The following is a 27347-nucleotide window of genomic DNA, read 5'->3' on the forward strand; positions in this document are numbered from 1 at the left end:
CATTACAATACATTGTGTATTGTAATACATTGCCTATAAGTGTCTACACTGACACAGTGCCTATGAGATGGATCCTGAGTTCTGGATCTCACAGGCTTCTGTACCTGGCAGGTTCCAAAATGTCACGGCGGACAGGATATCAGATACACCGATAAATAAACCAACAAGTATCTAGACGAGAAGCTGGGGATAAGGTCACCTCCTAGCAAATCCCTAACAGCTCTCCCTATACTGCTATGCCCACATTTAGACCCTTAAGGTGGGAATAATGTGTCCTCGTGCATGGGCTGAAAATACCTGAGATGGTGAAAGGGAAATAGGGGCAGCCTGTTCCCTCAGAACCTGGAGGGGACAGACATAACTCAAACACCCTAGACAGCAAACAACAAGAAATCAGAAACCAACTTATCTTATCTGAGCAGGAACAGCCAATCCTTCCTTCCTTGCTTCCAAAGCCAGACAGAAGCTATAACCCGCACGGAACACTGGGAGTGAGAGTAATTTAAACTAATGGCCCCACCCAGTGCACCTGAAGGGAGGCGGATCTAGCACGACTCCAAAACAAAACAAAAAACTAAACAAGTGCTGCTAATCTGGCAGACCTCCGCACATAGTCAGAGCAAGGCATGACACAATGAATGTGTAAGGCATCAGCCATAACCTACACAAACCTCGTATATGCCATGATCAGTGTTAATAGCTGCTGCATATAAGAGGTTAATGCGCCAGCATAGGTGCATTCATCAATGTCAATGTATTATTATTATTTATTATTAAAGCGCCATTCATTCCATAGAAACATATGAAGAGGGGTATACATACATAATACAGACAATTGCACTAAGCATGTACAAGACGAGTTTCACACTGGTACATAAGGAGAGAGGGCCCTGCCTGTGAGGGCTTACAATCTACATGGTATGGGAGAAGGACACAGTAGGCAAGAGTAAAGTTGGTCATAGTGGTATAGAGGCAGCAGGGTCACTGGTTGTAGGCTTGTCTGAAGAGGTGGGTTTTCAGGTTTCTTTTGAAGGATTCCACTGTAGATGAGAGTCTGATATGTTGGGGTAGTGAGTTCCAGAATGTGGGGGATGCACAGGAGAAATCTTGGAGGCCATTGTGGGAAGAGGTGATAAGAGGAGAGGAGAGAAGGAGGTATTGTGAGGATCGGAGATTACGTGTGGGGATGTATCAGGAAAGTAGCTCAGAAATGTAGGGAGGAGACAGGTTGTGGACAACCTTGTATGTATTTGTTGGTATTTTGAACTGAATTCACTGGGCAATGGGGAACTAGTGAAGGGATTCGCAGAGGGGAGAGGCAGAGGAGTAACAGGTTGAGAGGTGGATTAGTCGGGCAGCAGAGTTGAGGATGGATTGCAGGGGTGCAAGAGAACTATATGGAAGGCCACAGAGAAGAATTTTGCAGTAGTCTAGGCGGGAGGTGATGAGGGCATGTACAAGCATTTTCACAGACTCAATGTTGAGGAAATCATGGATGCGGTAGATGTTTTCGAGTTAGAGCCGGCAGGTGGTGGAAAGGGCTTGGATATGTGGTCGGAAGGAGAGGGCAGAATCCAAGGTCACTCCAAGGTAGTGGACTTGGTTGACCGGGGAGAGTGTGCAGCCATTGATCGTGTTAGATAGGTCTGTTGGGGGGTTGAGCAAGATGGGGGAAAAGATGATGAGTTCTGTTTTATCCATGTTAAGTTTTAGAAAGCAAGAGGAAAAGAAGGAAGATTTGGAAGATAGGCATTTTGTGATTCTGGATAGAAAGGTGGTGATGTCTGGAACAGAAAAGTTGATTTGTGTAGATAGAGAGGAGCAGGGGTCCTCGGACAGAGCCTTGCGGGACACCAACAGAGAGGGAATGTGACAAGGGGGTGGTGTGAGAGTGGGAGAAGCTAAATGTCTGGTCTGTGTGGTATGCTGTGATCCAGGAGAGGGCCAGATCAGTGATGCCAAGAGATGAGAGAGTTTGTAACAAAAGGGAGTGATAGACAGTGTCAAAGGCAGAGGACCGGTCAAGGAGAAGGAGGTGTATACAGTAGGTGCTCGATTTTCAGTAACAACTGGGCCCCTGATGCTAATCGAGCTGTTGCAGCTCCTGCACCCACCTATGGAATACAGAGAACTAACCCAGAAATTGGAGAATTGGTGCCAGGAGAACCACCTTAGGATCAATTCCGGGAAGACTAAGGAGATGGTTGTGGACTTCTGCAAGCACAGACATCCTCCTAAACCAGTGGACATTCAAGGGATGGACATTGAGATAGTAAACACTTATTAGTATTTGAGTGTACTCCTCAATAATAAGCTAGACTGGACAGAAAACATGGAAGCACTATACATAAAGGGCCACAGCAGGCTTTACCAGCTTAGGAGCTTTTGGAGTGCAGAGGGCACTTCTTAGGGCCTTTTTCAACTCTGTGGTGGCATCAGCCATCTTTTTCAAAATAGCCTGTTGGGGTAGCAGCATCTCAACCAGGGAGAGAAAGAGACTTGACAAACTTATTAGAAGGTCCAGATCCATCCTGGGGAGCCCCCTAGAACCAGTGCAGATTATAGGTGAGAGAAGGATGCTATTCAAGTTGATCTCCATGCTGGAGAATAACTCCCAACCCATGCATGGGACGGTGATGGCAATCTGCAGTACCATCTGTGACCGACTGCTTCACCCCAAGTGTAAGAAGGAGCACTATTGAAGTTATTCCTCCCTTCTGCTGTAAGGCTGTACAAACAACATTGACCCAAGCGGAGATGTACTGCACTCATTGCCTACGGGTTCCTATGTATTTCATTCCATCCAGAGACTGAATTCTATAAGCTGTGATATCTATATCCCTTATATTTTTCCCGTATCTTTTTGTACTTTTTTTTCCCTGTAATCTACTGTCACTGTAATGCCTTTATTCTGGAGTTTTTTTATTCTCTGTGATGTTGTAACACTGTAAATTTCCCCATGGTGTGACTATTAAAGGATTATCTTATCTTATCAGAGCGCTGTACATGTATTTGTACTTTTTTTTTTTTTTTTTTTAGAAACACAGATAATTGATTGCAGAAAAGGGTGATCTATCTAGTCTTATCTTATCTAGATATATATTTATCCCAGGCATGTTGATTTTCCAACCACATCTGCTGGAAGATTGTTTTTCCAAGCATCTAGTACTCTTTCAGTAAAATAATATTTTCTGTCGATGCTTCTAATCTGCCCCCTAAATAATTTCAGATTGTGCCTCCTCGCTTTTGTTCCATTTTCTAGTTTTTATTTTATTTTCTGATTGCAGATTTCTAACTGTATTTTATTTACATGACTAGCAGAAGGACCCGGCTTTGCACGGGTATATTTCATCTATTTAATATTTGTGTGTTTTGTTAAAAGATATCAACAGTATCGCCAATAACAGTGAACTTTACAGCACCCCACCCCTTTAACAGTGAACTCCACAGTCCCCCACTGCTTAACAGTGACCCCCCCACAGTGACCTGTCACCTTAAAATGGGACCTTCACAGCAGCCCACCCCTTTAACAGTAAGTTTCACAGCACCCCACTTCCTTGACAGTGACCTCCTCAGGGGCCAGCCCCTTTAACAGTGACCTGTCACCGCCAGATATCTGAGAAGCTCTGACAGACATTCTTCAGAACCTCCTGCTTGAGGTTCTTTTGTTTTGCTTTCGTTTTGTCATCTCGTTTCCCCCTCTCACCTGTCATCTAGTTGCACTGATTGCTTCCCTTTAAATCCCCTCCCATACTGCATCACTTTGCAGTTTATACAACCTCCTGGAGTGTGCCCATGCTGGATGCTGCAACTGATGCTTCTACAGATAAGTTTTTTCCTTTTTTTGTGTTTTCCTGTTTACTTGATCCTAGGTGACCCTGACTCCCTCTGTATTAAGTGTAGGGAGCCTGTGGTCGTGTCCCCTCACTATTATAGGGTGTTCAGGTGTCATACAGTAGGGCACGAGGGCATGCAATTATCTATCATAGAGATCTTTGCATGGGCTGAGAAGTCAGGGAGTGCTCTAGGGCTTTTACAGGGCTCACCCTTATGTTCCTTAGTTTGAGATCAAGTCAGTCGGATCTTCATTTGTTGTCTTCTAGTTTTCTACAACACCATCCGTGACATGACCTCCACAGTACCCCGCTCCCTTAACAGTGACCTCACAGTACCCTGCTGCCTTAACAGTAACCTACACAGCAGTTGCCCCTTTAGTAGTGGCCCCTGCCCCCTTAGCAGTGACCTCCACATTGTCTGCCCCTTTAACAATGACCTCCATAGCGGCCTGCTGCCTTAACAGTAACATCCACAGTGAACGCCTCTTTAACAGTGACCTCCAAAGTGCCCACCCCTTTAACAGTGACCTCCACAGCGCCCTGCCCCTTTAATGCTAGGGCTACATGACGACATGTGTCATGCAACATTTTGTCCAAACAATTTTTATAATGATAGGCTGCGACTGCGACACGACAGTGGCAAAGAAATCAAAGATGGATTTTTCTGCGACTGTCACAGTGGCAGCATGTCACATGTCGCAGTGGAACACCATAGACTATCATTATAAAAATTGTCCCGCGACATTGATATTTAAAAGACTTAATTTAAATAATAAGACAAATGATAGATTTCCTTTAAAGATGTAGTCATTAAATACTGTATATCAATGACTAATCTTTTTTCATAGCATTGTAAATTATAACCTATTAAGATTTGGCATTACAAAAATAAAAATGTGATTTTGCTGAAAAATTCTAACATGCAATAAGGAGAAACTTTAGTAAGAAAGTATTGCTTTACCATGTACATGAAGGGTTATACAGTTTCTGTTAGTAAATGGGTAGCCAAGGAATTTTTCTGTACATTGTGATTAGAGATGAGTGAAGTATTCAAAAAATTTGTCTGCTTCAACACATTTTATTTAAAAAATTTGCTTTGTGACAAATTACTTCATCATTCTTCAAAGACAAAGGAAACACTGCAGCGCTCACCTGTGTAGTCTGTTAAGGGAGGCACAGATGAAAGACCTAGACAGGGTCAGACAAATCCTTAAAAGACGCAGATACAGCTTCCCATAAAATAAATTCTTTATTTATAGCATATAAAATCCAAACATCAGTGTAGTCTACGCGTTTCGGACCCTAGACATGTTGGTCCTTCAGCATCATGAAGGACCAACATGTCTAGGGTCCGAAATGCGTAGACTACACTTATGTTTGGATTTTATCTGCTATAAATGAATAATTATTTTTATGGGAAGCTGGATCTGCTGCTTTTTGGAATTACTTCATCATGAAGCATATTTCTTTAGTGGTGATTGCTCCACCTGATGGCTACAATGACTCCCTGTTATTGTACCCATTAGATGCTGCGTTCATAGCTGATCGCAGCATCTGACAGTAATAACACAGTGTAAAATAAAAACTAAAATGTTTTAATCATACTTAACTCATCAATTTACTCGCGACGGACCAGCCACTGCCATCTTGATTAAAGATTTGTCGCAAAATAAACTTTTTACCCCTGATTTTCAAATCATGGGAAGCTGAAGATGTAATATTGTGAGATTCACAAAGATAAGCAATATTTTCACCTCTATCTAAAGTTCAGTTTTACATATATTATCACTTTGTATAATATGGCTGTTCATTTCAAGGAAACCATGTGAACCCTGACACTAACCTTTGTCTTAATGTGGTTGATGTTCTTGAACATAATACAATTGAATTTGGTCTCCTCTAAATTCATAACAATATTTAGTGTTCATCACTATGGAAGTTTAGCAAGCCTCACAAAAGCGTCATTAGCCCACTTTAAATCTTCTTTGGCTTTTTATCTTTGAATGTTAATAAGCAAGAACTATGTCTTCTTTGGCATTTATCGAAGTTCATAAGACTATTTGGTCTTTGCAGAAGAAGTTCAGACAGTAAAGCATAACAGATGATTTACAAGTCTCATTTATCAGACAGAACATCTATGCGGCTAAAATTATCTTACAAGGTCATAACACACTGTTAAATCCTTATGGAGCTGCCAAAAGGGTGCTATTTCCTTTAGCTCTATAGTGGCAGAATTTTATATAAAAAAAATATTTTTCTCTTTATATTTAAACATTAAAGTTTTATTTTTTTTATTTGGGCAAAAAAATAGTTCAGATGGTGGAAATTTGATAAAATGATGAAAGAAGCATTGCTTATCTATTTATTCCCCCTTTGTTAAAGTGTTGTTGCTCCAGTCCCACCTTTTAGTCACAGTTGGCTACAATGGTAATATGACCATAAACCCACATGACCAATTGTCATGCCGATGGTCCATACCCACCAATGTCTTGCTGTTCTGGGCAGGCATGGACGTCATTCTGCTCTCCATGTGTGAATTTAGATTAGTGATCTGTGAACATTCCTTCAGCACGGTGAGAATGAATCCCTTCCTCCTGCCCCTAATCAGTCTCCTTATTTAGCTGGGCTGTAAAATCACCTCGCTTGAGCTTTGAGGTTTTCTAGTCGCTAGTAACCAGCAAAGGTGATCTCTTGTCTGAATATTGGAGTCTGAATACTGTAAAGTTCGGGTTCATACCGAACTTTAGGATTTTTGGACCCTACATCTGTGGCCTTTGCAGCATTTGTCTGTGTGCAATTTAAGCTTGAAATACAGCAATAATTTTCTAGGTTTAAAAAAGCATTCATTTTTGGCAATACCCTCCATCTGGGGCCTATGCAGGTTTTGTCAGTGTGCAATTTAAGCTTGAAATACTGCAATCATTTTCTGGGTTTCAAAAAACACCCTTTTGGGCAAAAGAATACATTTTACAGCACTTGCATCTGTGATATACAAGCGTTATATACTGCTGTCATATTCTGTTATAAAAAAAACACCTATTTACGGTGAAATCCTTATTTTGCGGCATTTGATGCATCTGTCATTGTCAAATACAAGCTTTAAATACAGCAATAATTTTGGGGGTTTAAAAAAGCACCCCTTTTTGGCAATACCCTCCATCTGGGGCCTATGCAGCACTAGACAGTGTGAAATTTAAGCTTGAAATACTGCAATCATTTTCTGGGTTTTAAAAAACAACCTTTCTGGCAATGAAAACCTACTCTGCAGAGGTGACAGGGACTTAAATTTCTAAAATTTGTCTTTAATTGGCCCTTTCATTCGATCCTTGTGCTTTAATAACTTGTCCCACATTTCCGGTCGATCACATTGCAGCCATTGACCTCCCTTGTATGTGGTCTCCCTTTCTCCCGCTCCCTCTCCGGCGTGGATACCTGATTCGCCGCTAACCGTGATAAACATGGTGGGAGCAGAAAAGAACATCGAGAGTTGATAGAGAAGATATCCAATTGGAACGTGGACTTCACGGGGACGTGCAATCAGGCAAAAGTTATCTAGAGTTAACAAAGCGTCAGCGGGGCCTCTCCTGTCTAATGTTTCCAAATCCAAAATACCCCAGTGACATTCCCTATAATTTTTTATTAATCATTCCAATAACAGGGCATCTTAAGAGTCCTGTATTGTTATTTATCATCACTACCTCTCCGAGTCGTGAGTGGGCTATTGCTGTGTGCCCCCTCCTTTCATTCGATCCTTCCGCTTTGATAACTTCTCCCATATTTCAGCTCGATCAGATTTAACTTCATACATTGACAGCGGCCCGAGGAAGCGCGATCCGACGCACGAAACGGCCGTCGTCGCTTGCAACAGTGTGTCCGCCCCTGGATCCTTCATGTATTGTCTTCTAAGGAAGCTTGAATAAAGTAACCACTACTTATCTACTCCGGTGAGTGCAGCGACTTCTTCCTCTTCTCCCTACCCATCGCATACTTCGTCTTAACTTCTGTGTCGCTGAGCACCACAGAGTGGAGTATATCGTATCACATTAGCGGTTTCTCATTACTGCAGGCTACATCAGTACAGGCAGTGCCGCCGTGCACTTCTTTCCTCACACGTAGGCTCCCTTTCTCACATTCCCTCTCTGGCGTGGAACCCTGATTCGCCGCTAACCGTGATCAACATGGTAGGCGCAGAAAAGAACATCGAAAGTTGATAGAGCAGATATCCAATTGGATCGTATGTGTGCACACGCCTACATGTACTGACTGATGGATCTGCCCCCTTCAACTTCTGGGTCTCCAAATTGGACATATGGCCTGAGCTTGCCATTTACACCTTGGAGGTGCCTGCCTGCCCTGCAGCCAGTGCATTGTCTGAACGTTTGTTTAGCACGGCTGGAGGGGGTTATCACAGGTTATATTTCTCAATGTTTTGAGGTGTACCCTAATTTAAACAATAAAATAAATAAATAAAACCAAAAAGCAGTGTAGACTACCTCCTCATCCTCTACCGCCGCTTCCACCTACACCGCCACATGCACCGCCTCCTCAACCTCCTACTCAATATGGACCTCGTCCTCCAAGATCAAGATTAGTATTATTTATTTTTACGTATTTTATGTTATTTTATGTAATTTTTGGGATCAAGTTCGGGTCCCAAACTCGAACTTATTTGTGAAGTTCGGCTGAACCCGTCGAACCCGAACATCAGGTGTCCGCTCAACTCTACTCGTGTACCATACTTTGCATACCAATTCTGCTCATTGCCCAAACCTTGGAACAGTGACCTGGATTATGCATGTATTCTGCCTGTACAGACCTTGGACTTGTTATTTGGAATACGCAAGTACTCAGCCTGCCCTGACTTTGGACTGTGTTCATACTATACTTTTTGCCAGAGTCCTTGGTGCTTCTCAACGGCATCCCACAAGGAGCAGCCAACTATACCAGGACTGCTCCAGGAGGTAACGGCCTGGTTGGTTCCCTGCAGTGAAGTCCAGATCCCTGTGTAGGGGTTAAATGGTGCATACCAGGGAACCACTCTTACAATACCCTTTGGGCTAAACCTAAGTCAAACTGGTTAGCTGGTATAGTGGGTCCACACCAAATGTACATTACATTAATGCAGCCACTCAATGGTCTCAGTTGTCCTGTGCCATATTCCACTGAGGTCATTGATTGACTGTCGCTGTTATTTGGGTTATGGACACAGAGACCGGCAAATAGGAAAGGAGTGGCAGCACTGAAATAAATAGCTTGGTAATGCTTATTTTATCACTTTACATCACTATATTTCTATCCGCTATAGAGATGTACTATTTTATCATGATATTCAGAAAACCCTTTATAAACTGAATGATGATTTAAGATTGATTCCATATTCCATTCTTGACAAAAACCTCTTTAGCTCAAAATGTTTAATTTTTTTATCCTGTGGAACATGCTACAAAAAATATTTTTTTCTGGAATTAATTTGGATGCTGTCATCATATTTTCATCTGAGTATATTTATCTGGGAGTGAGATTAACCTGCATTTGTAACTTTGCATCCAATGAAGATTACCCTGCATCAAGCGTGCAGTCAGTATTTGTCTGTTTTTCAAGAATCCATATGACTTGCACTTTTAATTTATACTGTAATGCCACATTACTTAAGTAGCAATCAATGGTCTCTTCAGTGGAAGATAATAGTGTATCTCTGTAACTGACACTAATGGACTCTCTAGCACATCATTCCTCTAACCCTTCACGATGCCTTGCAAAAGTATTCAACCCCCCTTCACTTTTTTCGTATTTTAGTGCCTCACAAGCTGGAAGTTCAATTTTAGTCTCATCAGACCAGAGCACCTTCCTCCATACATTTTTGGAGTCTCCCACATGCCTTTCGCAAACTCACAACGTGCCTTTTTGTTTTTAGCTGAAAGTAATGGCTTTCTTCTGGCCACCCTGCCATAAAGCCCAACTCTATTGAGCGTACTGCTTATGTACAGATAGTCCAGTCTCTGCTGTGGAACTCTGCAGCTCCTCCAGGGTTACCTTAGGTCTCTGTGCTGCCTCTCTGATTAATTCCCTCCTTGGCTGGTCCGTGAGTTTTGGTGGGCGGCTGTCTCTTGGCAGGTTTTCTGCTGTGCCATGTTCTTTCCATTTGGTTATGATAGATTTGATGGTGCTCCTTGGGATCATCAAGATTTGGATATTTTTTTATAACCTAACCCAACATTGTGCCTTACTTGTTTGGAGAGTTCCTTGGTCTTCATGGCAGTGTTTGGTTAGTGATGCCTCTTGCTTAGGTGTTGCAGACACTGGGGCCTTTCAAAAAAAGGTGTGTATATGTAATGACAGATCATATGACACTTAGATTGCACACAGGTGGACATTGTTTCACTAATTATGTGACTTCGGAAGGTAATTGGTTGCACCAGAGCTTTTTATGGGGGTGAATACATATGCACATACCAATTTTGTGTTTTCTATTTCTGAACAATGGTTTTATTTATATATTTTTCTCATTTCACTTCACCAACTTAGACTATTGTGTTCTCAGCCATCACATAAAATTCAGATTAACGAAACATAGAAGTTAGGGCTGTAATTTACCAAAATACAAAAAAAGTCAAGGGGGGGGAATACTTTTGCAAGGCACTGTAATGGGTTTATTCATAATGTTCAGTCCTAAGCCTTGCTTTCTCCTATAGCTTGGAAAACACCAGGCCCTAGTGGTTTTACATTACTTCTTGTATCCTGCTCATATAAAACCTTTAACCAATGATTAGAGTTGAGCGAACCCGAACTGTAAAGTTCGGGTTCGTACCGAACTTTAGGTTTCTCGGCACCCGGACCCGAACCCGAACATTTACGTAAAAGTTTGGGTTCAGTGTTTGGCGCTTTCTTGGCGCTTTTTGAAAGGCTGCACATCAGCCAATCAACAAGCGTCATACTATAGTACTTGCCCCAAAAGGCCATCACAGCCATGCCTACTATTGGCATGGCTGTGATTGGCCAACTGCAGCATGTGACCCAGCCTCTATTTAAGCTCGAGTCACGTAGCGCCACCCGTCACTCTGCTCAGATTAGTGTAGGGAGAGGCTGCAGCTGCTGTGAGGGAGAGATCAGGGAGAAATCTTATGAAGAACTGATTTTTTACTCAGCAATCTACAGCAAATATGTTTTGTGGGTGCAGTGCACAATTTTTTTAAGCCTGCCCTGAGCCAACTACTGCTGAAAACGAACTTTTTTTACTTCAGTTTGTCAATATAAATACATAATCGGCAGCCATTTTATGCAACGATAGTGCATCAGCACAGAATATCTGCATGTCTGCAAGTCCAGAAAAACAGCTTTTTGCTTACTGGGGTTAAAAAAAAACTTTTTTTTCATATAGTGCACATCTAGGATTTGACGTGCATAAGTGAGTGTCACATTTAGACCAGAAATACAGCTTTTTTCTTACTGGGGTAAAAAAAAAACATCTGTTTCATATAGTGCACATCTGGGATTAGACATGCATGAGTGTCACATTTAGGTCAGAAATACAGCTTTTTGCTTACTGGGGTGAAAACCCCCCCATCTGTTTCATATAGTGCACATCTAGGATCAGACATGCATAAGTGAGTGTCACATGTAGGCTAGACATACAGCTTTTTGCTTACTGGGGTTAAAAAAAAAACTTTTTTTCATATAGTGCACATCTCGGATTAGATGTGCATAAGTGAGTGTCACATTTAGGCCAGATATACGGCTGTCATATAGAGTAAAAAAAAAAAAAATTGAGTGCAATACCCTACATCAGGGTTTTTATTGGCGGTTAATTATTTTTTTAACAGACTTAACCACTTTTTACTTTGCTTGGTGAACGCTAACTATGAGGCAAACATTTAATAAGGGACGCGGTCATGGTTGTGGTGGTGATGTTGGTGGAGCCTCTGGTGCAGGGAGAGGACGTGGCCGTTCTGCCACAGCTACACGTCCTACTGAACCTACTACCTCAGGTCCCAGTAGCCGCCAGAATCTACAGCGATATTTGGTCGGGCCTAATGCCGTTCTAAGGATGGTAAGGCCTGAGCAAGTACAGGCGCTAGTCAATTGGGTGGACGACAGTGGATCCAGCACGTTCACATTATCCCCCACCCAGTCTTCTGCAGAAAGCACACAGGTGGCGCCTGAAACACATTCCCATCATTCTGTCACATCACCCCCGTGCATATCGGGGAACCTGTCTGACCTGCCCAGACCTTGGAATTGTTATTTGGAATATGCAAGTACTCAGCCTGCTCTGACTTTGGACTGTGTTCATACTACACTTTTTGCCTTTTTGCTTTGCATCAGTGTCCCACAAAGCAGCAGCCAACTACACCAGGACTGCTCCAGGAAGTAACGGCCTGGCTGGTTCCCAGCAGTGAATTCCAGATCTCTGTATAGGGGTCGAAAGGATGCATACCAGGGAACCTCCCCAACAACACCCTTAGGTTTATCCCAAAGTTACATCATTGCAGCCAATCAATGTCCTGCGCCATATACCACTGAGGTTAATAATTGGCTGTAGTTGTTTTTTTCGGTTATGTGTGTTATTGACACAGAGATCGGCAGATAGGACAGGGGTGCATTAGCTGCTTGACTAATGTGCTAATCAGCTCTACTGTAGGCTGTTTGTCCTACCCTTTGCCCGGGCAATAGGTTTCACTAGCTTGCTAGATCCTGCAAAGGTGTTATAATTCTCTTGCCCGCCCATGTATTGGCCTGCTTGGCCTGTTCCCACATACGTGTTTTGCCTGATGCTTGGGTGGTTCACACCGGTGTCTCTGGCCCCTGCAGGTTAGCAGCTAACTACATAAAGTGGTAGCAGCCTGATGTATCCTTTGTAGCGAAAACCAGGGAAGATAATGCTCTTAGTTTTAGGCCTAAACCAAATCCATTAGCCCCACAGTTCCACAACCACTATCCATAACATGCATATTTTTCACAATGATGCAGTGGGAAAACTATTTTTTTTAACACTTGACAAATGCTTGACACTCTATTGTACAGTGTATATGCAGAGAGAAGGTTGAATTGGTAACTTTTGATAGCATAACCAGTACTTCAACCAGCCCACTTATCATAGTATCTTCATTGACTGTAAATGCCATGCTAAGCATTACATAGTGTTTTAATAGTTAAATTTTATAGTTTAGAACTATACTAGAATGACACAATATTCAATAAATGTAATAGAGTTAAATAACAGTTAGTAAATAGTATCTGAGGAAATGTAGTACAAAATTTCCCCCAAAAATTCAGATTCTAGTAAATCAAAACTTTTGCAATATGTTTCGGACAAATTTGTTGGCATCCACCATTTTTGGAGCTCACCAAGGGATAATTTTTTGACCTTTTTTTAATTAATTAATTAAAATCTGAGTGCACCGTGTTATTAAACAGGCTGTTTGTTGTTACCACCAGTTATCATGCGTTTATCCACAGACATATATTTCACTGTCACTTTGACATTACTAATGCTGTTTTCGAATTAACCTCTTCATAACATCCTCCATACAAGAATGCCATAGCCACTTGGTTTATGCTGTTTTAACACAGCAGACACTCGGGGATAATATCTGCGAATGGCGATAATGCAGATCGCAACATTTGACCCCCCAGATGCAGTGGTCAATTGTGACTGTAGCATTTGAGGCTGCTAAGTTTGGGGATGCCGTTCAATCGTGGTGATAAGCTACCAGATGGCAGAGCTCCATAAAAATATACAGAATTTCCTATACACTACTGTATTAAATCACAGTAGCGCATGGGAGAAGTGATATAAGGATTTTCCAGTCCCCTAGGAGGGGCTTTAAAAAGTTTAAAAATATACAAATTCTAATTAGCCCCAATTTACTAAAATGCTAAACTAATAAGATATAAATGCAATTTTCCTGTATGGTTGCAACAGAAAAAAAAAGACTGATTTGCCTTTTTTATCACTTCACCTACCCCCAATTTTTTTTATAAAAAGTGATTAAAAAGTCATTCACATCCTAAAATGATATCACTAAAAACTAAAAATTGCTCCACAAAAATCACCCCTCACATACCTCCATATATATAAATATAAAAAAGTTATGGGTTCAGAAGATGCCAATAAAAAAAACAATTATGTTAAAAAAAAACCTTTTTTTTTTTCAAGTACTAAAGCACAAGAAAAATTTGGGGCGTGGCGAGCATCTGCTCCCCACTTGTGGAAAATACCACCTCTGTAACTGAATCACTAATGCGACACTTGTTGACCTATCTGAAAATGGCAATTCAGCAAGACTTCAGGTTGGCTATATAAAGGAGATTTCTTCTTAGGTAATTACACTGCTGATATAGAATCTAAAATGGCAGAGTTTACTGCTGCCCACAAAGGGATTGTTGATGTGGCCAATACGCTGGAGGATGAGGTTGCTGCACTTAAGAAATGATTACAGACATGGAGGATCGCTCAAGGCACAATAATGTCTGTTTTAGGGGAATATGAGAAGAGGTAAAGCAAGAGGAATTGCAAGAATATCTCACAGACCTGTTTGCTGTCTTGCTTCCTCAAGCCAGCACTACGGACTTTCTTATAGATAGGGCTAATCATTTGCCGAAATCCAAATTGCCATCAGCAGATAACCCTAGGTATGTTATAGCTGCATACATTTCTTTCACATAAAGAAAAAACTATTGGGGGCCATGTGCAAAGAAAGTTCCAGCACTTCCTAAGATTTAAGACTATCTCCTTAAATGCAGATCTCTCAGCAGCCACTCTGGCTAACAGGTGGGAAAACAACGCAATCACAAAATTACTACGGGATCACAAAATCCCTTATAAGTGGGGATTCCCTGTCAATTTAGTTGTCTCCAAAAGAGGAGGGAAACTGTGCTAACATCTCCAGGATCTGCTTTGCAAAGGTGTTGTGAATGGAATTTGCTGCTGGATGAAGCCACGGCGAGTCCTGGCAAGAGACAATATCACAGAACCATCCTGTAAGAATGGATCATGGTTACACAGAAAACGCTGCACAGTTTGAATATGTCTGAAGAAGACTGCCACCACTCCTAAATGTGTTCTTTCTTTACTTGTTGCATATAGCATCCTCACAGGAACTGATTATTTTCTTTTCTATTATTACACCTTAAGGGAGAGTTTATAAATTGCCTTATCTTACTCCATAATGTGGGCTGACCCTAGCTCATGGTATTTATACCTCGTATTCCATTGATCCGAACCCCCCCATTTGATACGCAACTCGTATCTTTCTGAGACTGTTTGAACTTTTTGTGTTGGGCCTGAGATGGTCTGTTTGTTCAAGTTCTGGCTTTGCTTTGTTTTTGCTACTCTTTTTCTTTTTCTTGCCTTCTACATGCCTTAACGTCTTTGCCTAGTAAGACAGTGAAATGCTTAATTTTTTATTTTATGGAAAGGTCGTTACAAAGGTACTTTATGTGGTAATGCCTGCTCCTCGTCATCCACTATGCCACAAGTAGTATCGTAGTTTCACTGAATGTTAAGGTATTGAACTCTCCCTTCAAGCAAGCTATGCTATAGAAGGAAGCTAAGTCCCTTGGTGGGGATATATTGTGTATTCAAGAGACGCATTTGCGATCAGAAGATCTTTGTTGCTTGAAAAACAAACATTACTCTCATATTCTGTATATTCGGCGGCTGCACCTAACAAAAAAGGAGTTGCTAGAAAGAATACAGTGGCATTTACTTTACACAAAGGCATGCTCGATGATGGGGGCAGAATAGTTATTTTACATTGTACCATTAATAATGAACAGTACACTTTAGTCACACTATGTGCTCCCAGTAGAGGTCAGGAAACCTTTCTTAAGGCAGTTTTAACTAGAATTTCCCAGAACATATTTGGATCCTTAAAACTGATGGCAGAGTTTAACAAACCCATCTGGCTGTCAATAGATTCGACCTCTGTGGTGCCCCACCCTTAAACATCCTCCCTATACTCTTTAATACACAAATACGGCTTGTTTGATATTTGGAGCATTCAACATCCCTCAGAGTGGGACTATACATTTTTCTCCATTTCCCATAAAATATACATTACAACAGATAATTCCTTATTGCACCGAGTTAGCCAGTTAAGTATACAGACTATATCCTGGCCTGACCATGCCCCTATCAATGACTGAGCAATTCTGTTCTGGTCCCTTCCTTCCTACTATGGCATCTAAATAACTACATTCTTACCCATAGTACCTATATGCCGCAGATAGCATTTAAGACTTTTTCCTTCAATGCTAATGCAGGGCCGTAGATAATTTTTTTTCCTGGGGGGGTTCAGCTTTCTCAAATTATAAGAGTCATCATCCACATCCACAGATATCTCCCCCCCCCCCCCCCCATAACAGTGTCCCTATTGTAAGACGGACCCGCCGTTCCTTATGTAAGTGACTAAGTGAGCTACTTGTGCAAAGTATATGTACTACTACTATCTAATAATCTATCACTAACTTAAAATACCCCAAATTGGGTCCTAAACTAAAAAATTTGGTCGCCAAATTTTTAAATACATATAATTGTAATAAAAAAGACATGGAGGAGAATACAGCACCACATACTTCTTACATCCAGGGACATCTCCTGTCATGTAGACCTTCTCTTTCCTCTTCTCCTCCATTTGACTCAGACCACCATGGCAAATTCTTTCAGCCGCATCTCGTCTCTACAGTTTGTAACACAGACACGTTAGAGTTCTAAATTTTTCCATCAACCTTCTCATCCTGGTGTCCCCACAGTGTCATCCTGCCACCCCCAATACTGTGCCCGTTGTGCTCCCCAATGCCCCAGGAACTATACTGCTGAAAAAATAGTGACCCTAATAGACATAATTGGGGTAATTTATCAAACTGGTGTAAAGTAGAACTGGATTTCCAAAAGAGCTGTCAAATATGAAAGGTGGAATCTAATTGGCTGCTATGGGCAACTAAGCCAGTTCTGCGTTACACCAGTTTGATAAATTACCCCAAATGTTCCTATGGTGTCCACAGCAGCTATAATGTCCCCTAGAGTGCCCCCAGTAATAAAACTAACCCTCTATTGTGCTCCAGGCAATAATCCCTGTATAGTGTCCCCAGAAATAATAGAATTTCCCCTACAGTGCCTCCCCAATAGCAACACCCCCATATAGTAATTTCCACCACACTGCTCCCACATAGTAATCCCCCATAGTAATTTGCCCCACACAGTAATTTGCCCCACACTGCCCCACATAGTAATTTCCACCACACTGCCCCACATAGTAATTTGCCCCCACATAGTAATTTGCCCCGACATAGCAATTTCCCCACACTGCCCCCACATAGTAATTTCCACCACACTGCCCCCACATAGTAATTTGCCCCCACACTGCCCCCACATAGTAATTTGCCCCCACATAGCAATTTCCCCACATAGAAATTACCCCACACTGTCCCCACATAGCAATTTGACCCCACACTGCCCCATATAGTAATTTGCCCCCACATAGTAGTCCCTCTCATAATAATTTGCCCCCACATAGTAATTTGTCCCCACATAGTATTCCCTCCCATAATAATTTGGCCCCATACAGCCCCCACATTCCCCCCCCCATGTACTCGATTTATCTTCCCTAATATGTCCTCCTGTGTGCCCCCCCCCCCACATGTCCCCCAAAGTAGGCACATGAAATAAAAAAATAAAAAATGAACAAAAAATGAAAAGCTAAATACTCACCTATGTCCAGGGCCAGGCGCTTGCTCGCAGAGGAAGGCAGGATGAGTCAGGCGCGTCACAGTGCTGCATCCCGGCACAGGTGCGCGATGACGTCATCACGCACGCCTGCGCCGGGATTTCACTACAGCATAGGCCTCAGGCCTACTAGGCCTGAAGCCTATGGCGGTGATCGGCGACGGGACAGGGAGCTATGCGCTCCCGTGCCCCGCCGCAGTATGTGGGCGTTCAGGTCAGCGTTGGGCCCCCAGCGGTGCTGGGCCCGGGGCTGCCGACCCGAACGTCCCTATTGTAATCCGGTTCTGCCACTGATGCTGAGGACACTCTGGTCTCTGGAGGGGGTTTAAACCCCCTATCCCCCCCCTTATCTACGCCCCTGTGCTAATGACATGAAATCCAACAGTGCCCTATGGTGTGCTTTGAAAGCTAGGAGATGTTTTATTCAACAGTCCTCATCTGATAAGAAATGTGGACAAGCTAAGCAGCTTGATGCAAATACAACTGGCAGAGTTAGGCTTCAATCACATCACCGTTCAGCCTTTCCGTTCTCCTGCTCCGTTTAGGATCGTTAGGGGGAACAAAAACACATCCCAGGTTGTCAGTCTGAGAGAGTTATGCCTGTAAAAGTCTAGGAAGCTGGCTGCCTTGCAGGATAGAGATGCTGGATTCTCTGTGTGCGACCTACGCTCAATAAGTGAGCTAGAAACTAATTTGTATTAGTTAGAGCCCAGAAGGGGGGGAGTTTATTTTGTTTGGTTTATGTTTTGTGGTGCTGGAACTTCAGCGTACCTTGTGAATTATAAATAGGCTTGCCTGTAAATTGAGAGAGTGTCATAAAATAAAGCATCAATTTGGACTGTAATCCTGTTGTCTGCAAAGGAATCTGTGACCACCGACCTGCTTGAGAGAGCAATCCCTTGCACTACCAATATGATCTTTTATGACGGCTCTGACTTAAGCATTGTTGGCAGGACAATAAATCCGGGGCCCATTTAGCTCAACAGCTCAAATACCAAATTCTAGAATCCCCTACTTACACAGCCCAAACGAATCTAAAAGTATGGACCCACAAGGAATTGCAAATTCCTTTGCCACTATTATAACACCTTATACAACTTAAAAGAGCACACCTTTACTCACAACCCAAGTTTCCCTACTTCAGATATCTGCAGCTCACCTACAATTGTCAGCAGAGATTATTGAACAAGAAGTAATGAAGGCTATTGATTCGCTACCCTTGCATAAATCCCCAGGTCCACATAGGATGACAAGCGAATTTTTCTAAGACGCATTAACTTTTGCTTACTCCATATCTTACTAGAGTATATATAGATGCGGCCAAAACAGGCTCTTTGCAACACCTAAGCAAGAGGCATCACTAACCAAACACTGCCATAAAGACAAAGGAACTGTCCAAACAAGTAAGGGACAATGTTGTTGAGAAGTACACAGCACAGCACAGAGATATAAGTTAACCCTGGAGGAGCTGCAGAGTTCCACAACAGAAACTGGAGTATCTGTACATAGGACAACAATAAGCTATATGCTCCATAGAGTTGGGCTTTATGGCAGAGTGGCCAGAAGAAAGCCATTACTTTCAGCAAAAATTGTGAGTTTGTGAAAAAGGCATGTGGGAGACTCCCAAAATGTATGGAGGAAGGTGCTCTGGCCTGATGAGACTAAAAATTAAACTTTTTGGCCATCAAAGAAAACGCTATATCTGGCGCAAACCCAACACATCACATCACCCAAAGAACACCATCCCCACAGTGACACATGGTGGTGGCAGCATCATGCTGTGGGGATGTTTTTCAGCAGCCGGGACTAGTAAACTGGTCAGAGTTGAGAGAAAGATGGATGGTGCTAAATACAGTGATATTCTTCAGTAAAACCTGTACCACTCTGTGCGTGATTTGAGGCTAGGACGGAGGTTACCTTCCAGCAGGACAAAAGCAACACTTGAGTGGTTTAAGAGAAAACATGTAAATGTGTTGGAATGGCCTAGTCAAAGCCCAGATCTCAATCCAATAGAAAATCTGTGGTCAGACTTAAAGATTGCTAAGAGCGCAAACATCCAACTTGAAGGAGCTGGACCAGTTTTGCAAGGAGAAATGGGCAAAAATCCCAGTTGTAAGATGTGGCAAGCTCTTAAAGACTTATCCAAAGCGACTTGGAGCTGTGATTGCCACAAAAGGTGGCTCTACAAAGTATTGACTTTAGGGGGGTTAATAGTTATGCACATTGACTTTTTCTATTATTTTGTCCTATTTGTTGTTTGCTTCACAAGAAGAAAAAAAAAAAACATCTTCAAGGTTGTGGGCATGTTCTGTAAATTAAATTACGCAAATCCTCAAACAATCCATGTTAATTATAGGTTGTGAGGCATCAAAATGCAAAAAAAAGTAAAGGGGGGTGATTACTTTTTCAAGGCACTCTACTTGCCCACTTTAGTATGGGTTAGTTATTACAAACTTAATGCCACAAAGTCCTTAATCCTGGGGAGGGGTATTACAAAGGAAGTACAGGCACACCTAGAACAGTGATACCCCTGGACTGACAAGGGAGTTTCATACTTGGGTATTACTTTGTTAATTCCACCTACAAATTTTCAATTAGTGAATTACCATAAATCATACAATGCTAAGAAATGCTAGTGAGTCTGTACATGTCATACAGTATTACTTTTATACCCAAAGCACTATGGTCTAAAATGTGTTGATTAAACAACCCCATTGAATACATTATTACATTTTTAAACCTGTTAGAAAATTAGGCAATTGACCTATTACATGAAGCATAGTAATATGCAGTACAGAACTGTATACACTTCTTATTATCTTTTTTTTTTTAAAACTAGTAGTGCTAATGCTGTCAACAATATGATAGATAACTTCAGCTCCAGTGTATTCTATTTAGTAATTTGTTATTGCCACAGTACATTAAATCACAACTAACAATGACATTCAATTTTAGATATGCAATTAAATGATTAGTAGTAACAGAGAAGCAGAGCAGCAATGGTAGCAGTAATACCAGTAGCCATGTGCCTATAGAATAATCAATGAAAAGTGTCCACAGTGTAACCAATTATTTCAAACACTTTGAGAAGAAAAATCTGATTACTTCATTACAATGCAAAGCAAAGGACATATTTGCTGGGTTGTGGACGGATCTCAGTGGGTCCCGGGACAGAGACTTTCAAACTTTCTGCCAGAGTGCAGAGAGAACCGACAGGCTGTTCCCGACAGCCTACTGGACCTCTAGCACTGGTGTGAATTTAGCCTTAGTCTGAACCCTCCAAAATTATATCAAATTTAAATCCGCTATAAGCTAGTCATAGACTAGCCATAGACCCCACAGAGAAACTTCCGGGTGGGACGATGCCCAGGGACCAGCCAGGTAAGTAATGATCTGATGCTCCCCTCCTCACTGAATTCTTGCCAACCTGGGGCAAATGGAGTGACATGACAGAACATGGCAGCTGGCACTGGCCATCACCGAGTGGCAGTTTTTGGTGAGATATTTAGTGCTGCAGGTCAGTATTTTGTGATGCACTGTGGTATTTGGCTAAGCTAAGGTGGTATAATGTGCTGCACTATGGAATTGCTTGGCCCGCCTATTTGTCTTAACTTAGCCTTCTGTCAATTTGGATCTGACTACAAAATGGGGCCACAGTTTTTTTCCAGTAATATACAAAATAACCTTGGAGCCCCAGTTATGGATCTTCAACAAAGTGATCACCAAATTCACCATATTAAGTAGTCCCTATGTCAAAATCCAGCTCTGTTACAACTCTTAAGGATGTGACAAGAGAAAAATGCCTAAGCCAGTTATCCATTTGTAATGCCCTAGAGTGGCTTTACCACTTCTTCACCCCGCTACTGTCTTTAATGGGCTAATATAATGTCATCTATGCATTTTATTCCAGGTCCTATACACTGTGCATTCCTAATCTGTTTGCAACTGTTATGTTCAAATGCAATGTGCCTGGTTCACCAGCAGGTGGCAGCAAACATCACAGAGCTACAGTTATGTAGAATGGAGCTTTCCATTCCATTCTAACCCCCCCCCCCCCCCCTCTGTGGAGGAGTGGGCGAGTCCTACTTCCTGCAGGAAGGGTGGGGACCAGAGTTAGTGAGTTCCAGCTTAGCCCCTGACAAGGGAGGGTGTATTTGGCATGCATCTGCTGGACGTGCCCAAGCTAAGTGAAGCCAGCCAGACCACCCTCAGCTCTGCTGGACATGGAGGCTAAAGCTTGATGCCTCAGGAGCCAGAAGGAGTATTCCCTGACCAAACTTAGAGTCAGTCTACAAAGTGTTGTTCAGCATAAAGAAGAAGCAAAGTCATAAGGCAGCCTGTCAGTACAGCAGAGCCAGAGAGCAACAGATGTAGCAGAGATGAGTTTGCCTGCCAGAGTTTTAATGTTAAAGCCTGCTGGGACCAAGACAAGGTAGGAAGATTGTGTCTGATGAAAGTTTACCAAAGTGAAGCCGCTTTTCAACTGCATCTTAAGGTCTGGACTCAAGTTATTCTTTTATCCCTCAATAATCCCCCCTATTTGTTTGCTTCGGAGCCAAAGCCTGGGGTCCAGCCGTATCCAGGTAGGAGCACCGTGACACACATAAAGAGACATTTTAGGCATCATTATGTCACTCTGCATTTTCTACACCTGGGACGCATCATTACATCTATTAAGGGCCCAGAGGGAGGCGCCCATTGCACATTCACAGACAGCTGTTTTTAGGTGATGCCCCTCATCAGTGATTCTGGCTAACCAGGAGCAATGCCTAGGAGACTACTTGTTTGAGTCAGAACTCAACTCCCAGTTAGTCAGAACCCTACTCCACACTGATGAGGGACAACACCCGAAACATCTGTCTGTTGATGGAAAACTGGCTTAGGCATTTTCACTTGTCACATCCTTAAGACTTGTAACAGAGCTGGAATTTGGCATAGGGACTACTTAATATGGTGGATTTGGTGATCTATAAAATGGGGACACCCTTTCCCTGGAGGGATATCTGTATTTGAAGACCCATAACTAGGGCTCCACTGTTATTTTGCATATTACAGTTTTCCCGGGAGCTTTGCACTTTGGATTTCTGCATTGAGGCTCCGCAGTATTTTTGTTGCTGTTCTCCCCAAGATTTGTTATTGTTTTGCTTTAGCTTTTTTTTCCAAGTCCACTTTAAGTTTTCAGTGCACCCGTGGCTATAAGGGCTCGTTCACATGAACGTTTTTTGTGTTCCGTATATGGTCCGTATACGGAACCATTCATTTCAATGGTTACACAAAAAAATGGAATGTACTCCATATGCATTCTGTCTCCGTATTTCCATTTTTCCGTTCCGTTGAAAGATAGAACATGTCCTATTATTGCCTGCAAATCACGTTCCGTGGCTCCATTCAAGTCAATGGGTCCACACAAAAAAACGAACAAATACAGAATGTACTCCGTATGTCTTCTGTATCTGTTCCGATTTTGCAGAACCATCTATTGAAAATGTTATGCCCATCCCAATTTTTTCTATGTAATTACTGTATACTGTATGTGCCATACGGAAAAACCGAATGGAAAAACGGAACGCAAAACACTGAAAAAGATATATGGTCGTGTGAACAAGCCCTCAAAAGTAAAAAAAAATCACTGCTTATTAGTATAGACAAGAAATCTGATTCATTGCAAATTAATTAGTCACAAATAGGGTTGAGCGAACCCGAACTGCAAAGTTCAGGTTCGTACCGAACTTCGTGAGTTTGGGTACCCAGACACGAACACTGACTTTTTCACTTAAGTTCGGGTTCAGTGTTCGGGTGATTTTATTATTTTTCATTATAACATGGTTATAATGGAAAATAATAGCATTCTTAAGTCAGAATGCAAAATAAAATGGACATTGAGGGGTTAAAAATAATTTAAAAAAAACTCACCTCATCCACTTGATCGCGCAGCCGGTATCCTCTTCTTTCTGCTGAATAAAGATAGAAGGACCTGTGGTGACGGTGATGCAAACCAGCAGTACACCCAATACCGTCCCGTCACTTCACTAGACAAGTACATCGCAGCTTAGCCGGCCAATATCCGATTGCTCCCTCAGACCCCACACACATAGAATCGCAATACAATCTGATCTTATAACTGTACTATTCAATCTAATATTTCCCCTTTAAAGACGTAACTACTTTTTGCAGGTTTGTTGAGGACATACGTTTTAAAATTTAAATGTAAAAAATTGGAATTATATGCTTGCATCTTTATCTTGCAGCGTTTGTTGGTGCGGGGATACGACCATACCAGGGAGAGAGAGGAGAAGGGGGCCATCCTGAGGTCTCTCCGTGCCAAGTTGTTCTTGAAATTCTCCTTGTGGCACAAATACAGAGAACTACAAAAGAAGTGTGATATAAAGAGGTTTAAGCCCAATCTTTTAAAGGAGATGAGCGAACGATTATGTCCAGGTAAAATATTTACATGACTTTTGTATCTCTCTTTACAACACTATGTAATGTATATATTCAGTTATGCTGGTAATCTGTACAGATGTAGTTGGGATAACACACAACCTCTTAACTCATTGCGTTATCTAGAAACAAAAGCCATTGTAAAAAAATTGGGTAACGCATTTAACACCTCAGGACCTTGGACGAGTATACTCGTCCTGGAGCAAGGGTACTTAGTGCACCAGGACGAGTATACTCGTCCTCGCATTAAACCGTCACCATGTCTGCATGGTGACAGCGCTGAGTGCCGGCTGTTACACACAGCCAGGCACTCAGGCTCAATTTTTTAACCCCCCCCTGCACCCCTGAATTAATTTATGTGGCGAGGTGCAGGGGGGCGGTTTGTGGGCGGTGCGGCAGTTGCAGTGCGGTAGTTGGTGATCCCCCACCCGCCTCCCGCTAAATTTTCATTGGTGGTCAGTGGTACCAGAGTGTCAGCACATTGCTGACACTCTGGTATAAACTGCTGACATCGCTGCGATGTCAGCCATTTAGCCGTTTCACCCTTTCCATACCGCGGTCCGTACCGACCGCGGTATGGAAAGGGTTAAGTCAGGGAGCTCCCCCCCTCTGCCATCGGGGGGCTGCGGTGCCTTTGCAGCCCCCAGATGGATGGGGGGACAGAGGGAGGGAGCTCCCTCAGGCATCCTGCTGTCCATGGTGCTGAACAGATCTATGCTAAAAGCATAGATCTGTTCAGTGTAAGTAAAATACAGTACAGTGCAATATACAGTACAGACCAAAAGTTTGGACACGCCTTCTCATTCAAAGAGTTTTCTTTATTTTCATGACTATGAAGGCATAAAAACTATGAATTAACACATGTGGAATTATATACATAACAAACAAGTGTGAAACAACTGAAAATATGTCATAGTCTAGGTTCTTCAAAGTAGCCACATTTTGCTTTGATTACTGCTTTGCACGCTCTTGGCATTCTCTTGATGAGCTTCAAGAGGTAGTCACCTGAAATGGTCTTCCAACAGTCTTGAAGGAGTTCCCAGAGATGCTTAGCACTTGTTGGCCCTTTTGCCTTCACTCTGCGGTCCGGCTCACCCCAAACCATCTCGATTGGGTTCAGGTCTGGTGACTGTGGAGGCCAGGTCATCTGGCGCAGCACCCCATCACTCTCCTTCATGGTCAAATAGCCCTTACTTTCAAAGTTTTCCCAATTTTTCGGCTGACTGACTGACCTTCATTTCTTAAAGTAATGATGGCCACTCGTTTTTCTTTACTTAGCTGCTTTTTTCTTGCCATAATACAAATTCTAACAGTCTATTCAGTAGGACTATCAGCTGTGTATCCACCTGACTTCTCCTCAACGCAACTGATGGTCCCAACCCCATTTATAAGGCAAGAAATCCCACTTATTAAACCTGACAGGGCACACCTGTGAAGTGAAAATCATTTCAGGTGACTACCTCTTGAAGCTCATCAAGAGAATGCCAAGAGTGTGTAAAGCAGTAATCAAAGCAAAAGGTGGCTACTTTGAAGAGCCTAGAATATGACATATTTTCAGTTGTTTCACACTTTTTTGTTATGTATATAATTCCACACGTGTTAATTCATAGTTTTGATGCCTTCAGTGTGAATCTACAATTTTCATAGTCATGAAAATAAAGAAAACTCTTTGAATGAGAAGGTGTCCAAACTTTTGGTCTGTACTGTATATTGTTCTGTACTGTATTATACAGACATCAGACCTACTGGATCTTCAAGAACCAAGTGGGTCTGGGTCCAAAAAATGTTTAAAAAAAAGTGAAAAAAAGTAAAGATAATAAATCACATTTATCACTGAATAAAAAAATAAATAAAAATACACTACACATATTAGGTATTGCCGTGTCTGTAACAACCTGATCTATAAAACGGTCATGTTACTTTCCCCGCACGGTGAACGCCATAAATAATAAAAAATAAAAACTATCAGGAAATTGAAATTTTGCCCACCTTACTTCGCAAAAAAGGTAATAAAAGTGATCAAAAGAGTCGCATGTATGCCGAAATAGTACCAATCAAACCGTCACCTCATCCCGCAAAAAATGAGCCCCTACATGAGACAATGGCCCAAAAAATAAAAAAACTATGGGGACACTATAACATGATTTTTTTTTTTGTTTAAAAAATGTGTGCCCGTACAGTGGTTTACGACCACATATGGGGCATTTCTGTAAACTACAGAATCAGGGCCATAAATAATGAGTTTTGTTTGGCTGTTAACCCTTGCTTTGTAACTGGAAAAAAAATAGTAAAATTGAAAATTTGCCCAAAAATTTAAATTCAGAAATTTCATCTCCATTTGCCAATAACTCTTGTGGAACACCTAAAGGGTTAACAACGTTTGTAAAATCAGTTTTGAATACCTTGAGGGGTGTAGTTTCTTAGATGGAGTCACTTTTATGGAGTTTCTACTCTAGGGGTGCATCAGGGGGATTCAAATGGGACATGGTGTCCAAAAAAACCTGTCTAGCAAAATCTGCCTTTCCAAAACCGTATGGCATTCCTTTCCTTCTGCGCCCTGCCGTGTGCCCGTACAGTGGTTTATGACCACATATGGGGTGTTTCTGTAAACTACAGAATCAGAGCCATAAATATTGAGTCTTGTTTGCTGTTAACCCTTGCTTTGTAACTGGAAAAAAAATATTAAAATGGAAAATATGCCAAAAAAGTTAAATTTTGAAATTATATCTGTATTTTCCATTAATTCTTGTGGAACACCTAAAGGGTTAACAAAGTTTGTAAAATCAGTTTTGAATACCTTGAGGGGTGTAGTTTCTAGAATGGTGTCATTTTTGGGTGGTTTCTATTATATAAGCCTCACAAAGTGACTTCAGACCTGAACTGGTCCCTAAAAATTGGGTTTTTGAAAAGTTCAGAACAATTTCAAGATTTGCTTCCAAACTTCTAAGCCTTGTAACATCCCCAAAATATAAAATATCATTCCCAAAATTATGCAAACATGAAGTAGACATATGGGGAATGTAAAGTAATTAATATGTTTGGAGGTATTACTATGTATTATAGAAGTAGAGAAATTGAAACTTGGAAATTTGCAATTTTTTATAATTTTTGGTAAATTTTGTATTTTTTTATAAATAAAAATTTATTTATTTTACTTTATTTTACCAGTGTCATGAAGTAAAATATGTGCCGAAAAAACAATCTCAGAATGGCCTGGATAAGTTAAAGCATTTTAAAGTTATCACCACTTAAAGCGACACTGGTCAGATTTGCAAAAAATGGCCTGGTCCTTAAGGTGAAAATGAGCCGGGTCCTTAAGGTGTTAATTGCATTTTGTTTACATA

The 27347-nt window shown here is 41.7% G+C and overlaps 1 long non-coding RNA gene across 1 annotated transcript in view; it reads left to right on the top strand.

The window, feature by feature from the left end:
- Positions 1–27347, top strand: part of LOC122926650 — a 201261-nt gene that overhangs the window by 168210 nt on the left and 5704 nt on the right. Inside the window, exon 2 of the long non-coding RNA XR_006387697.1 lies at positions 23811–24000. This is a non-coding gene — a long non-coding RNA (uncharacterized LOC122926650). The remainder of the gene's footprint in view (positions 1–23810; positions 24001–27347) is intronic.

The sequence above is a fragment of the Bufo gargarizans genome, chromosome 2, assembly GCF_014858855.1.
Source record: "Bufo gargarizans isolate SCDJY-AF-19 chromosome 2, ASM1485885v1, whole genome shotgun sequence".
Classification (NCBI taxonomy): Eukaryota; Metazoa; Chordata; class Amphibia; order Anura; family Bufonidae; genus Bufo; species Bufo gargarizans.